This window comes from Rhinolophus hipposideros (assembly GCF_964194185.1).
Source record: "Rhinolophus hipposideros genome assembly, chromosome: 3".
Lineage (NCBI taxonomy): Eukaryota > Metazoa > Chordata > Mammalia > Chiroptera > Rhinolophidae > Rhinolophus > Rhinolophus hipposideros.
Window position 1 is genome coordinate 29,429,652 of NC_138049.1, and position 13,589 is coordinate 29,443,240.

A 13,589-nucleotide genomic window follows, 5' to 3' on the forward strand; every position below is an offset into this window, starting at 1 on the left:
CATACATCTTTGATTTTATGTACATACCTCACATAATATCTTTCATGTTGCCTCTTGGCCCACAAAGCTTAAAATATTTACTAACTGGCCCTTCCAGTATTGCTGACTCCTGATCTACCCCTTAATTCTCCCAAGATTCAAAGGCTAGCACTAATGTACTTAACCAAAGAAACCTGCACCAGCTTGTCTCTTGAACTCATAATTACTACCTCTAATGGTTCAGAAAGTCAGAAACCTGATCGGATGCCTCCTGTGGCATTACCATTGTTGTCTACTCAACAGCCAACATTTCTATGGTTGTCTCCAGATGCTAGAGGACTGCTTCTCTTACCCTCAAATGCCGCGATCTGCCCTACCAGTGTTTGAATTCTGGCACCCTTTCTTGTTCATTTCAAAACTCAGAAATAATTTTTTATTTCCAAAAATTTTCCAAGCTTTAATAAATTCTTCTCGTTTTTAATGTTCTCAAGCAGGTCTCATTTGTGACTCAAATTATAGAGATATCTCCAGAAGAGATCCTAAAACCATAGTGCCACCATGCTATGTGAGTTCTCCAAGACTTGGCCTGTAAGTTCCAGCCCACGAAGTTACAGGCTGTAGGTTCATTCTATTTCTCTGAACCCTAGCAGAAACTGGGTTATTTGCCAAAACATTGGAACCCTGGCATGTCAACTTCATGGAGGCAGGGACTAGGTTAGTTTAGGCTTGCCATGTTCTAGAATCTAGCACAATGGCCAACACCTATAAGACATTCAACGAACACTTGCTGAGTAAATTATTTAATGGTTTCAGAAACAACTTTGGAGATCTAAGTCTACCTCACAAATGTCTAGTGAAAATAAATAAATAAATAAAACAAATATGTAGTGAAACAAATTGCTATAAATTATAATAATCATATAGGTATAACTCTGTGATCCAAAACTTTCTCTATATCCAGCATTTCAGAAATAGCTATTACCATGAAGGAAGCCTCAGCCATGAAATAGTGGAAACTTAGATGCCTTATTCAATCCAGAGTAACAAATAATAACTAAGTACCACCAAGCCCCAGATTTTATGCCAGGCATTAGGGGATGCAAAAATGTTCGGTTTCTGTATCTATTCTAAAGAGCTTTAGTATGATAGAAGACACAGACATTTTAAACCATAATATTATGTAATATGCACTGTACTAGTGATATTAGTGAAGTACCAGGGGAATAGAAGAGGAAATAACAAACTTCTCTAAGGGGATTCAGAAAGGTACCTATATTAATTTTCTAGGGCTGCTATAATAAGATATCCAAGACTGGGTGGCTTAAACAAGAAATTCATTTTCTCACAGTTCTGAAGGCTAGAAGTCCAAGATCAAGGGTTGGTTTCTTCTAAAGCCTCTATGCTTGATTTGCAGATGGCCGTCTTCTCCTGTGTCTTCACATGCGTCTCTGTGTGTGTGCACCTGCCTAGTGTCTCTGTCTTTGTCAGTCTTCTCTTCTCATAACGACACCAGCCATATTGGATTAGGACCAACCCTAATGACTTCATTTTAACTTCATTACCTTTAAAGACTATTTCCAAATACAGTCACATTTTGAGGTACTAGGGATTAAGAATTCAACATACGGGGGCATCCCAGTTTTAAGGAATCCCCTCTTGTAAGAGAGCTGTACTTTCAATCTAATAAGAATCTTTGCTCATCTAAAAAAAATAAAAAAAAATTCAACATATGAATTTGGGGGAAACAAGTAAGTCCATAACAGTATGTTAGAGGTAACATTTCTGGTAAACACTATGTGACTTAAAAGGTAACTCAAGCTCTATTGCTGAGGGAACTTGAGTCCTATCACCCATGCTGATTGTGTTTACAACACAGGCTTTGCCAAGGTTTCATGCAGTGGCATGGATAGGCTTCAAGGGAATGTCTGTGGGCCACTTGAGATTATGCACAAACTTTATTTGCATATATGTGTATGTATATATATATATATATATATATATGTATATGTAAGTATTTGTTTGCTATATGGCTTACATCAGAGTCTTAAACGCAAAGAACTAAATATTCTAAGAAACACTTTTAAGGATACAACATGACCTATATAGCATAACTACAGAAAATAGTTATGCTTAATAGGTTTAACATGATAGGTTTAACATGAATATAATCATGAGAAATGTGATAAATCCAAATTGAGGGACATTCTACAAAAACAAACAAAAAACAAAAAACAACAGAAAAACAAAAAAACTGGCCTGCAATCTTCAAAAATGTCAATTTTATGAAAAGTGGGAGAAATAAAAAATTAGTGAACTGTTCCAATTAAAAGAGAACAGAAACCTGACAACTAAATGCAATGCAAGATTCTTGATTGGATACTAGATAGAGGAAAAAAAAAGGTAAGTGAAGGACATTACTGGGGAAATGTGAGTATGGATGTATTTGAGATAATAGCATTATGTTGATGTTAAATTTCCTGAGTGTGTTAAGTGTACCCTAGTTCTGAAAGTCAAGTTCTACATGCATGACTCTCAGAAGGCACACAATGAAGTATTTAGGGATGAAGTTATAGTGTCTATAAATAATTCTTAAACAGTTCAAATAGAGATTTGATTAGTAGAAAGAAGGAGAGAGAGACAGAGAGAAGAGAGAAGAGACAGAGAAATAGCAAATGTGATAAAATGTTTAAAATGTGTGTGTTGATTGTAAAATTCTTGCACTTTTTCTCTAGATTTAACTTTTTTCAAAATAAAAAAATGGGGAGGGAAAGACAGTCTTTTGAAGAAGTTAATGAAAGATATGCATTCCTCCATCCCCAAACAAGGTAGTAAATTGAGGAAGAGGAAGAAATGAAAACTGCATAAACAAAAGATGTATGTTTAGCAGAGAACAAAAGAAAATCGCCAGACACTACCCCTGGACAGTAGCTGTGAGGTAGGTTTAGAGAGCAACCAACGTAGACATGCAGGGAAGGGCAGAGGTTCCAGGAGGGATGTCCCCAAGAGGAAGATAAAATTGGTGCATACTTTATGGGTCTAACTTCCTGAGAGGAGATTAACATCTCAGACTCAGGTTTCTGGATGAATTAAGGATAGACATATTCAAAACTAAGCAAAGAAAAAAACATTAAACATTTAATTAACTCCAAAAACAAACCAACAAGTTGTACAGAAAATGAAAATGAAATTACAATAAACTATGGTGCTAAAGTATAAATAATAACTATTGAGACAAAACAATATAAATAGTCTGTAATTATCTAACCAACAAATTCCGATACATGACTAGGATGGACAAGGAGGAAATTTGAGGGATATCCAGGAACACCAAATACTCTTTTTCACAGTAAGAAGCATTGATATAAGAAATGTCCAAAACTATAGAGAATGTTTATGAGTTTATTTGAGCCATAACTGACAATTGCTGGAAGCAAGATCTAAAATGCTCTGGAGAATAACAGTTTTGCAATTTCTTTTATGCATTTGAATTTAAGGAAGAGTACATGAAGGTGGGAGAAAGCAAGGCAGGGATTGGGTTACAAGATTATGTGTTTTCTTAAAGGTGGTTACCCCTTCTAGGGGTATTACTTCTGGCATTTCAAAAGTGTGTTAACCTAGATGCACAAGAACAATGGACAGGGATGGCTTAAAATCTATCACTAAAGAAGTTATGCCTGGGGTGTGACTACCCATGATTACTTGCTCAGTTAGAAATTTATGATTTATTACAGCAACACTTTTTTGTCCACAGAAGTCAATCTATAATACCTAAAACTGAAATAGCAAGAAATAGTGGAATAAACATGCTATTTAGAAAAAGAATTGAAAGTAGTTACTTCTATGGAGTGAGCTTTCAAAGTGGGGAGGATTTAAGCGTGAGACAGTTATTTTTTAAATATGAGCTTTGGAGAATCAGTCATCTTTTTAACATTTACTTACATATGGTACTTTGAAAAATTATAACAGCAAAAGGCAATTAGTAATTATTTTAATAGTGTTATAAATTTATTTTGCAGTCCGTAAGTAGAAAATACAAGATTTTAACTCTGGACAACACAATGAACACTTGACATGAGTTAAAGTACTGTTTGAAGCAAAACTTCTATATACAAATAAAATAATCCAGCACAATGAAGTTCTTATGTGGCAGAATCGATTATGAAAAGCAAAATTCTTAAGTCATTAAATTTTACGTGACATGATAAAAAGAATAATAAATTTGAAGTGAAAAGTCATTTTGTGGCAAAAGAAAAAGAAAGAAATGAAGAGGCTTGAAGAAATTAAAATGTGAGTCAGTAGGAAATGAAAAGTCAAAGTAGGATTTAGAGTCAGAGAGTAACATGATGACAGATGTGTTTTAGGAATGTTTTCCCAATTCTAGAGAATGGAGTGGACCAGAGTCGAGAGAGCTGAAGGCAGAGAAGCCAAGTAGGTGCAGTAGCTATCATAGTGTTAGTGAGAGGTGACAAGCTAGATGAAGGCAGTAGAGATAGAGAGTAAGTGTTGGGTTTGAGAAATATGAAGGCAACACCTTTGAGCTCAGAGAATAATTCCATTAAGAATGGTGCTGTTAGGAGCGGCCTGGAGGCTCAGGCGGTTGGAGCTCCGTGCGCCTAACTCCGAAGGCTGCCGGTTCGATTCCCACATGGGCCAGTGGGCTCTCAACTACAAGGTTGCCGGTTCAACTCCTCGAGTCCCACAAGGGATAGTGGGCTCTGTCCCCTGCAACTAAGATTGAACACAGCACCTTGAGCTGATCTGCCGCTGAGCTCCTGGATGGCTCAGTTGGTTGGAGCACGTCTTCTCAACCACAAGGTTGCCCTTTCGACTCCACAAGGATGGTGCGCTGCGCCCCCTGCAACTAGCAATGGCAACTGGACCTGGAGCTGAGCTGCGCCCTCCACAACTAATACTGAAAGGACAACTTGAAAGCTGAACGGCACCCTCCATAACTAAGATTGAAAGGACAACAATTTGACTTGGAAAAAAAAGCCCTAGAAGTACATACTTTTCCCCAATAAAGTCCTGTTCCCCAACCCCAATTAAATCTTTAAAAAAAAAAAAAAAAGAATGGTGCTATTAGCAGAGAGAGGGGCACCAGGAGAGACTAATTTTCTGTAAAGATGGTAAGTTATGTTTTGGAACTAATGAGGTTGAGTTATTTATGAAACACACATGTTGAAATTTTCAGCATCAAAAGTGAAGTGATCATCTTCCAGGAAAGAAATGTACTTAAAACACCCTTCTCTTTCTCTGTCTACCGTGTTTCCCCAAAAACAAGACCTAGCCCGACCATCAGCTCTAATGCATCTTTTGGAGCAAAATTTAATATTAGACCCGGTCTTATTTTAATATAAGACCGGGTATAATATAATATAATACAATATAACATAATATAATAAATACTGGGTCTTATATTAATTTTTCCTCCAAAAGATGCATTAGAGCTGATGGTCTGACTAGGTCTTATTTTCAGGGAAACATGGGGTATGTGTGTGTGTATATATATATAGGTATATATACACATATATACCTATATATATATACCTATATATACGTATGTATATGTATATATATACATACTTTTTTAAAATCAGGTGCAGAGTGGGGGTGGAAACAAAGGAGGTTGCAGAGTAACGAGTACTGTGTGCTTCTGTGTAGTAAACAATCTTTGAACAAAAAGTGATTTGGCCTTTGCCCTTCTGATAGGTAATCTCTAAACCTTTGGAATGTCAGACCTCACAGAATAGTTTTGGTTTGCCTGAGGTCTATGGGGTTACTCCACATAGTCTAAGGATAAGATTTCAGGTGGGGAAGGTTGGTTCCTGAGGTATCAGCTCAATTGCTGGAGGAGCTGGAGACTGAGATCAGCTTACCTGGTCAGTTAACCAGGCCCACATAATGGAGCCTCATAAAATCTCTTGACACAGTGATTCATGTGAGCATTCATGGTTGGCAATATCTTGTGTGTATTTCACATATTGAGGACAGGAAAGTAATGTTGTCCACAACTTCATGGGAAAGGACAACTGGAGCCTTTACATTTCAAAATTTCCTGGCCCCCTTCTAAGGATCTTTTGGATGACATTGGGTTTATCTAGATAATCTAAGATAATCTCCCTATTTTAAAATCAGCTCATTAGCAATCTTTTTTTAAAATTTTTAAATTTTTTTTATTTTCAGTTTTATCTTTTTAAAAAAAATTTTTATTGGGGAAGGGGATCAGGACTTTATTGGGGAACACTGTGTACTTCCAGGCCTTTTTTCCAAGTCAAGTTGTTGTCCTTTCAGTCTTAGTTGTAGAGGGCACAGCTCAGCTCCAGGTCCAGTAGCCGTTTCTAGTTGTAGAGGGCACAGCCCACCATCCCTTGCGGGAGTCGAACTGGCAACCTTGTGGTTGAGAGCCCACTGGCCTATGTGGGAATCGAGCCGGCAGTCTTCCAAGTTAGGAGCATGGAGCTCTAACTGCCTGAGCCACTGGGCCAGCCTCATTAGCAATCTTAATTGTTATCTACAACTTTAATTCCCCTTTATCCTGTAATCTAACATGGGAATTAGGGCATCGACATCTTTGGGGAACCATTAACATGCCTACCATGGCAAAAATACTTCCATGGTTTCTCTATGTGTGTACAACACAGGTCCTATACAGATAAGATGGTGGTTGACATTTTCTTTCTTCTCTTGCTTCTTTCCTTCTTTCTCCCCTCCATCTCTTCCATCCTTTCTCCTCTCTTTCCTTCCTTCCTAACAAAAGTGGAATTTTGGTGTGTATATTTAGAAGAAACAGTCCCCAAAACCATCCTAACTTTTGACACCAATTCCAAGTTTGGGAGTCCCAAGACATTCCTTAGTTTTGATCATTACCTGGAAGTACTCATGTTATACTCATGGTTATAGTTTATTATAGCTAAAATGTACGGACTAAAATTAGCCAAGGGGAAGAGGTGCATAGGAAAGAGTCCAGGGAAGTTCCAAATATAAAGCCTCTAGTTATCCTATTTCCATGGAGTTGTGGACAGTATTACTTTCTGGTATCAATATGTGACAATACAAAATATTGCCAACCAAGGATGCTCACATGAGCCACTGTGTCCAGAGATTTTTATGGGGCTCCATCATATGGGCCTGATTAACTATCCAGGTTATCTCAATCTCAAACTGATCTCAATCTCCAGCCTATCCAGAGATTGAGTTAATACCTCAGGACCCAACCTTTCCCACAAAAATCACATCCTTAGACTACTCAGAGTGAACCAAAGACCTCAGACAAAGCAAAAGTATTCCACAAGTTATGATATTTCAAGAGTTTGGAGATTACCTATCATAAGTCAAAGGTACAGGCTAGACCTCTTTTTGGTGAAAGTTAGATTGTTTATTACACAGAATCACACAATACTCATTATACTGCAAACTCTCATTTCCCCAGCCCTGCTCTCCACCAAGCACCCAAACACAGAGATGGTTAGATGATGATCTTTACAGGTTTTCCCAGAACAACTCACCAATAATATCCTTTCCAGACTCATAACTGTCAGGATACTTTCCCTTTAATAACCCATGCACTACAGAAAGACTGAATGCCTTTTCCAAAGGTCTTATCCCTAAGATAAAGATGTTCTACCTCTTTTTAATTTATATTGTAGTTCTCCTACACAACCTGAACTCTGCTGTGGAGCCCGACCATTTTAGAGACTGAGGGAGTTACAAAAAGTGCATAAGTTAGCAAGAGCTACCAATCATTGATCACTTACTTTGAGCCTGGTACTAGACTGAATTCTTTAACCACATTCACTTTTCCTTCACACAGGAATTAGTTGTTCTGCAGATGGTAAAATTGAAGCATCAAGAAATTAAGGGGCTTGCCACATAGCTACCAACATCCCTAGTGTCGTGCGGGGCGGCCTGCAGGGTCTCTGGTCCCGCTTCCCACATAAGAAAGCAGGACATGGTGAGGCCGGAAAGGAACACCCACGGAGCCATAAGTAGGGGAGTCATCTCACCATATTCTCACCGGGGGCATCCGTATCTCTGCAATCCGCTCTTGCTAGCCCCCATTTTTTTTTCTGCTAGCGTAGCCACAGCAGTTATATTAGTGGCCAATGGCTCACTGGTTACAGCTGATGGCCAGCTAGCCACAGCTGATGGCCATCTGATCACAGCTGATGGCCATTTACTACCAGAGCCAGCACCTTTCTATGTGAGGCCGAGAGCCTGGAAACTGCTTTCTGGGGCTCTGTCCCCACACCTAGTCTCCCTAATCCCTAAGCAAGGCCCCTAATCCCCAATACCATCATCCCCTACCTTGCTCCTGCTCTCTCCACACAATGGTTCACTCCTCAGGACTAGGTCAAAACTGCCCTTTTCAAAAACCACTGAACCCTGATCTCTTAGCCAATGGGATTTTAATTTTCGTTGATGATTCCATAAGACAACTTCTTATCTGTTCAGAAAATAGAATCCAGTTTACTATCCATAGCTTCCTTTACAATCTCAAGGGTCTTTCATTTTATTCATTCATTCATTCCAAACACATCCATTCATTCTATCATTCTGCCAGAGGTTACTAAAACATAACCATAAAAATTTTAACATAATAATTTGGACTTTGTCAAAATAAAAATTTTTGCTAATCAAAGACATCATTTTAGAAATGAAAAAGCAAGCCAAGACAGGGACAGAATATTCACCATACATATATCTAATAACAGACTTATGTACAGAATATTGTGGACAAAAAAAAGGGGGGTGTTCTATGGAAAGTAATCTCACAGAGTGATCTGGTCATAAATTCCTAACTGGGCAGGTCACGGTGGGTAGTCATGTCCCAGGTATCTTATAAAATATTTGGATATCTTTTGTGGAAAGGTCTGTAAACCTTTAGTAAAAGGCTTATCTTTGTCTCAAGCAAGCCCTGTCCATTGTTTCTGTGCATCTAGGTTAACACACCTTTGAAAAGCCTCTTTCCAGACCCCTCCTTCTAAAGTGTGATCACTCTCAAGAAAGCACAAAATCTTAACAAATCCTGTAATCCGATCTTCAACTTGCTTCGCTCACCTTCAAGTAATCTTTCAGGTTCTCCCCTTAATCTCATATGCATAAAAGAGACTACAAACTGTTACTCTCTGAAGCATTTATTTCAGTCTGTTGAGCTGTTGCTTTTAGGTGTATTCTCAGTTTGGCTCAAACACTTTTTCTAAAAATGCTCTACAGGTTTAGACATTCTTGCATCAACACTATATAAGTACTCCTACAAATAAATAAGAATATAAGAAATCACCGGATTAATAATGAGCAAAAGACTTCAACAAACCCTTCACAAAAGATATCTAAATAGTTTATAAGATATACAGTTTAAAAAAATCGACATTATTAGAGAGAAGCACACCCATTAGAATGGCTAAAGTAAAAAGATTGACAACATGATTGACAGGGATGTAGAATAGTTGGAACTCTCATACATTGGTAGTATTGGGATATAAGAATGGTAACATTATTTTGGACAACTGTTTGGCAACTTTCTTGTAAAGTTAAACATACTTATCACATGACCGAAAAATTCTGCTCCTAGGTATTTATGCAACAGAGAAGATAACATGCCCACACGAACACTTGTTTGAGAATGTTCATGATCACTTTATTCAAAATAGTTTAAAACTGAATATAAGTGTCCACTGTAAACCAAAGTCTGGAGATATCTTTTCAAAAAATACAACTTAAAGAGAGTTTATTCAGATACTAATTTGCCCTCGGTATGAACTGAGAACACGTTCCAAAATGGAGGTGATATGGTAGGGTTTATAAAGGCAAAAGTTACAAGGAGCTGTGGATCAAAGAGATGGGTTGATAGGGGAGAAAACAAAACATAAACAAAACATTTGTTTTCTGATTGGTGGGGGCAACTGGACTTTCAATGGTTGGCTGAATCAGTGATCCAATAAGTGGAGTTGTGAGGTGAGAACAGTGGGTAATACATGATTAAGCATTTATAAAGTCTTAGTTTCAGCCCAGGCCTGTGGAACAAAAAAGGCTGACTTTGATCACACAATTATAGTACAAGGAGTATTATTTAACAATGATGCACGTAGTACAGTTTATCAAATAGTACAATCAGCCCAATGGGGGCTGCTCGTTCTGCAGGCAGTTTTGGAGCCCAAAAAAGGCAGTTATGCTTTGTAAGAGCTCAAGATTATTGACATAAGAAACATCCAAACCTGTGGAGAATAAGAGTTTATTTGAGCCAAATTGATGACATATGCCAAAAAGCAAAATCTCAAATGCCCCAGAGGATAAGTTTTGCAGCTTCTTTTGTGCATTGGAAATTAAGGAGGGAACATAAGAAAAATTTCATGCAGGTGGGAAAAAGCAAGGTGAGGACTGGATTACAGAATAGTCAACAAGACTATGTGTTCTCTTGAGGGTTAATTCCCCCTTTGAGGGGTATTACTTCTGGTATTTCAAAGGTGTGTTAACTTAGATGCAGAAGAACAACAGGCAGGGCTGGCTTAAAACCTTTCACTAAAGAAGTTAGAGGCCTGGGTAATGACTATCCACATGACTTGCCCAGTTAGAAATGTATGATGAGATCATCCAGTGAGGTTACTTCCCATAGAACCCCTTTTTTTCATTCTCATTTCTCTCTTTTGGTCATCAATTAATTCTTCAGATTAATTGATGACCAACCTTTTGGTTAGATAGTATGGTCTCACAGCTCTAGGAAGGCTCATTCCTAGGAAGTGTCAGTGACGTTATCTTATTCACCGCTAGGGATGGGCAATACTATAACCATGGATCTGAGCTAAGGCCAAATTTTTCTCAAAAAAGGAAGGGCAGGTAAATGGAAAGCAGTCAGCTCTGATGGCCTTCATGGCAAGAAACACTGGATCATTTCTATCCTATGAACTATCATAATCCAACTTTTGCCTTCTCTCTCATTTTTCTGTAATTGGCATCTAGTGTAACATTTGCAGAAGTCATGAAACAAGCACTATTGGTTATATTATACATGTTCAGTAATCATAAACAGTTTGAGTATATAGAAAAACCCAAAGAACAAGTACAACTATTATTATGAATGACATTATTAGCAAATAGGTAAAAACAATCAAACAAAATGGATTCTGAGTTCCATATCAATCCATAGATATACAAGCTTTGTCAGTGTCTTGAAATAGCTATCTCCCTCTGTTGTCAGTGGCTTCTAATCCTCGAGGAATCTTTGATGTGCGTACAGGTGTAGATGTCCATTTGCGGTTAGGAGCCTGATAAGGTCCCTTGCCATGAGGTTGGAGAGTGTCTTGTATTTGATGTCTTTTCCAAAGAAACAATACCTAAAGCAGGGTGTCCAAACTGCGGCCCGCAATCCATTATTAATTGACCTGCAGCAAATTCCAAAAATATATTTAGTTTACTAAAATAAAACAGGTGAGGCAATACGTACTTCACCTCGAATGAGTGGCCCGGCTGTTTGTGTATTTTACCGCATATGGCTCTTGGTAAAAAACGTTGAAAACAGTTTGGACACCCCTGATCTAAAGTCTTTAGATCCTGGGAGCAATTTGGGAAAGGAAGCAGTTACCAAGTTAGCATTTCCTAGAACTTGGTAATATTGTAAGATGTCTCCTTTCAATAATGTCAGCTCATAAGTTCCTTTAGCTTAAACGCATTGTGATACATGAAGGAATGCAAAAATTGAAAAATGGGGAGTCAGGGAGCAGCGAAGAACCAAGCAGCCATTTTGGGTTTCCCATAGCCCAATATATCCTAGAAGTTTTCCTACTATATTGATATCTTAACCCTTAAAACCTTAATGTCTAATAAAAACTAAGAAGTTATCAATTAGCATTCTTTAGCTTGGACATTTTATAACCTCTAGAAACATTTTCATAGACATAAAATTCAATCATTAACATAGATTTATTTTTGTAAAACCCAGGCAAAACAAAGATATGTCTGTTTTACTTAAACCAACCAACTTAAGCTAGCTTTTGTTACTAAGGACTCTTAGCTCATGTGAACTTGAAAAGCATTTGAGTTAATTTCTATATTCAAGAATTTTAGAATATCCAATTCTTACAAGCACTTGCCTTTAAATTAATTTTAACAATACCATCTGCAGATAGAAAATTATCTCATATTTGCAACACATGTATATATAGACATGCACAGACAGACACAAACAGAACAGTTGGATTCAAATTTTGTTTTGGAGACATTTATAATTTATATCTCTCCTTGACAAGTCAAATTCCAGATGAATTCCCCCTTTAAAAAAAAGGACAGCCATTTTTAATTCCTCAAAGAATTGAATTGACACCTAAAAGACATTGCAGGTTGATCCATTTATCTAAATCCTTTTACATAGTTCCATTTTTAACTTAGGGGAGAAGGCCTTTTAAAGTTGTGAGACAGTCTCTAACAGTTTCTTTTTTTTATTCAGTCTGACTAATTCCATAGCTAGCTTTTTCTAATTTTGTGTGCACAAAAATTTATTTAGAGGTAACAAAGAATCTTCATCTCAGCCATCTTAAATTATAAATGGGAGGCTCACTGTCATAGGCCTGGGTGGCTTCAGAGGCATGATTTCCCATTTTACTTCTAGGGAAAACCAGCCTTTACATGCATATTTCAAGATGAGCCAAATGTAGTAGATATCCCTATAGGAGTTCTTTATGCCCTAGATAAACATTTTCCTCAAGTAACCCCACAAAGATTCTTAGTCACCTAAGAATACCCGAGCAAGGGCCAGCAAGAACTTACTAAACACTGCTATAATTGAGACATTTTCCAAGGCACAGGTTCCTCTCTCAGGCTCCTCTCTGAGGACACACTCCATTCCAGGGTGCATTGCCCTGTCTCTTGGGCTCCTGTCAGCTTCTTTGGGACTGGCTACTCTAATGAACGAGACAACTGCACCCATCTCTGCTGCACCGAATTCAAAGATCTGAACAATTGACATCATCCCATTGGCTATAGGGATTGGGAAAGCAAGTGCCCTTCCTCTCTTGAAGCTAAAGATTGTTCAGTCTCTCATTTGACCAGCAAAGATTTTGTTCAGACTCCCAGTAAGCAATCCAATTAAAAAGCCAAAACTTAAAGCAGCAGCCCATTTTTTTGTTCTTTCCTTGAGTTATCTCAATCCTTATCGATCTTGACGATTTTCTAAGAACAGCTCAGATAAAGTCATGACCTGGTATTCAAAGCAAGGAGGCCCAAAATTCCAAGAGAAACTCACCCCAGTTTAGCTGATGAGAAGCAAGGAGCCGGTGGAGCACATTGGGCCCTTGCTTGTACCTACGTAGCACCAGGTCCAGGTTTCTAGGGTGGTCCTGGATAGGCTGCTTCAGAATCCTGCCAACCACACCACCTAAATGTCGATAAAGAATGTCCAAGCCTGTATAGATTTTTTATGAGTTTATTTGAGCCAAACTGACAACATATGCCAGGGAGCAAGATCTCAAACACTGTTTTTACAGCTTCTTTTATGCATTGGTAATTAAAGAGGGAACATAAGGAAGATTACATGAAGGTGGGGAAAAAAACAAGGTGAGGGTTGGATTACAGGATAGTTAACAAGATTATGTGTTCTTTTGAGGGTTAATACCCTCTTC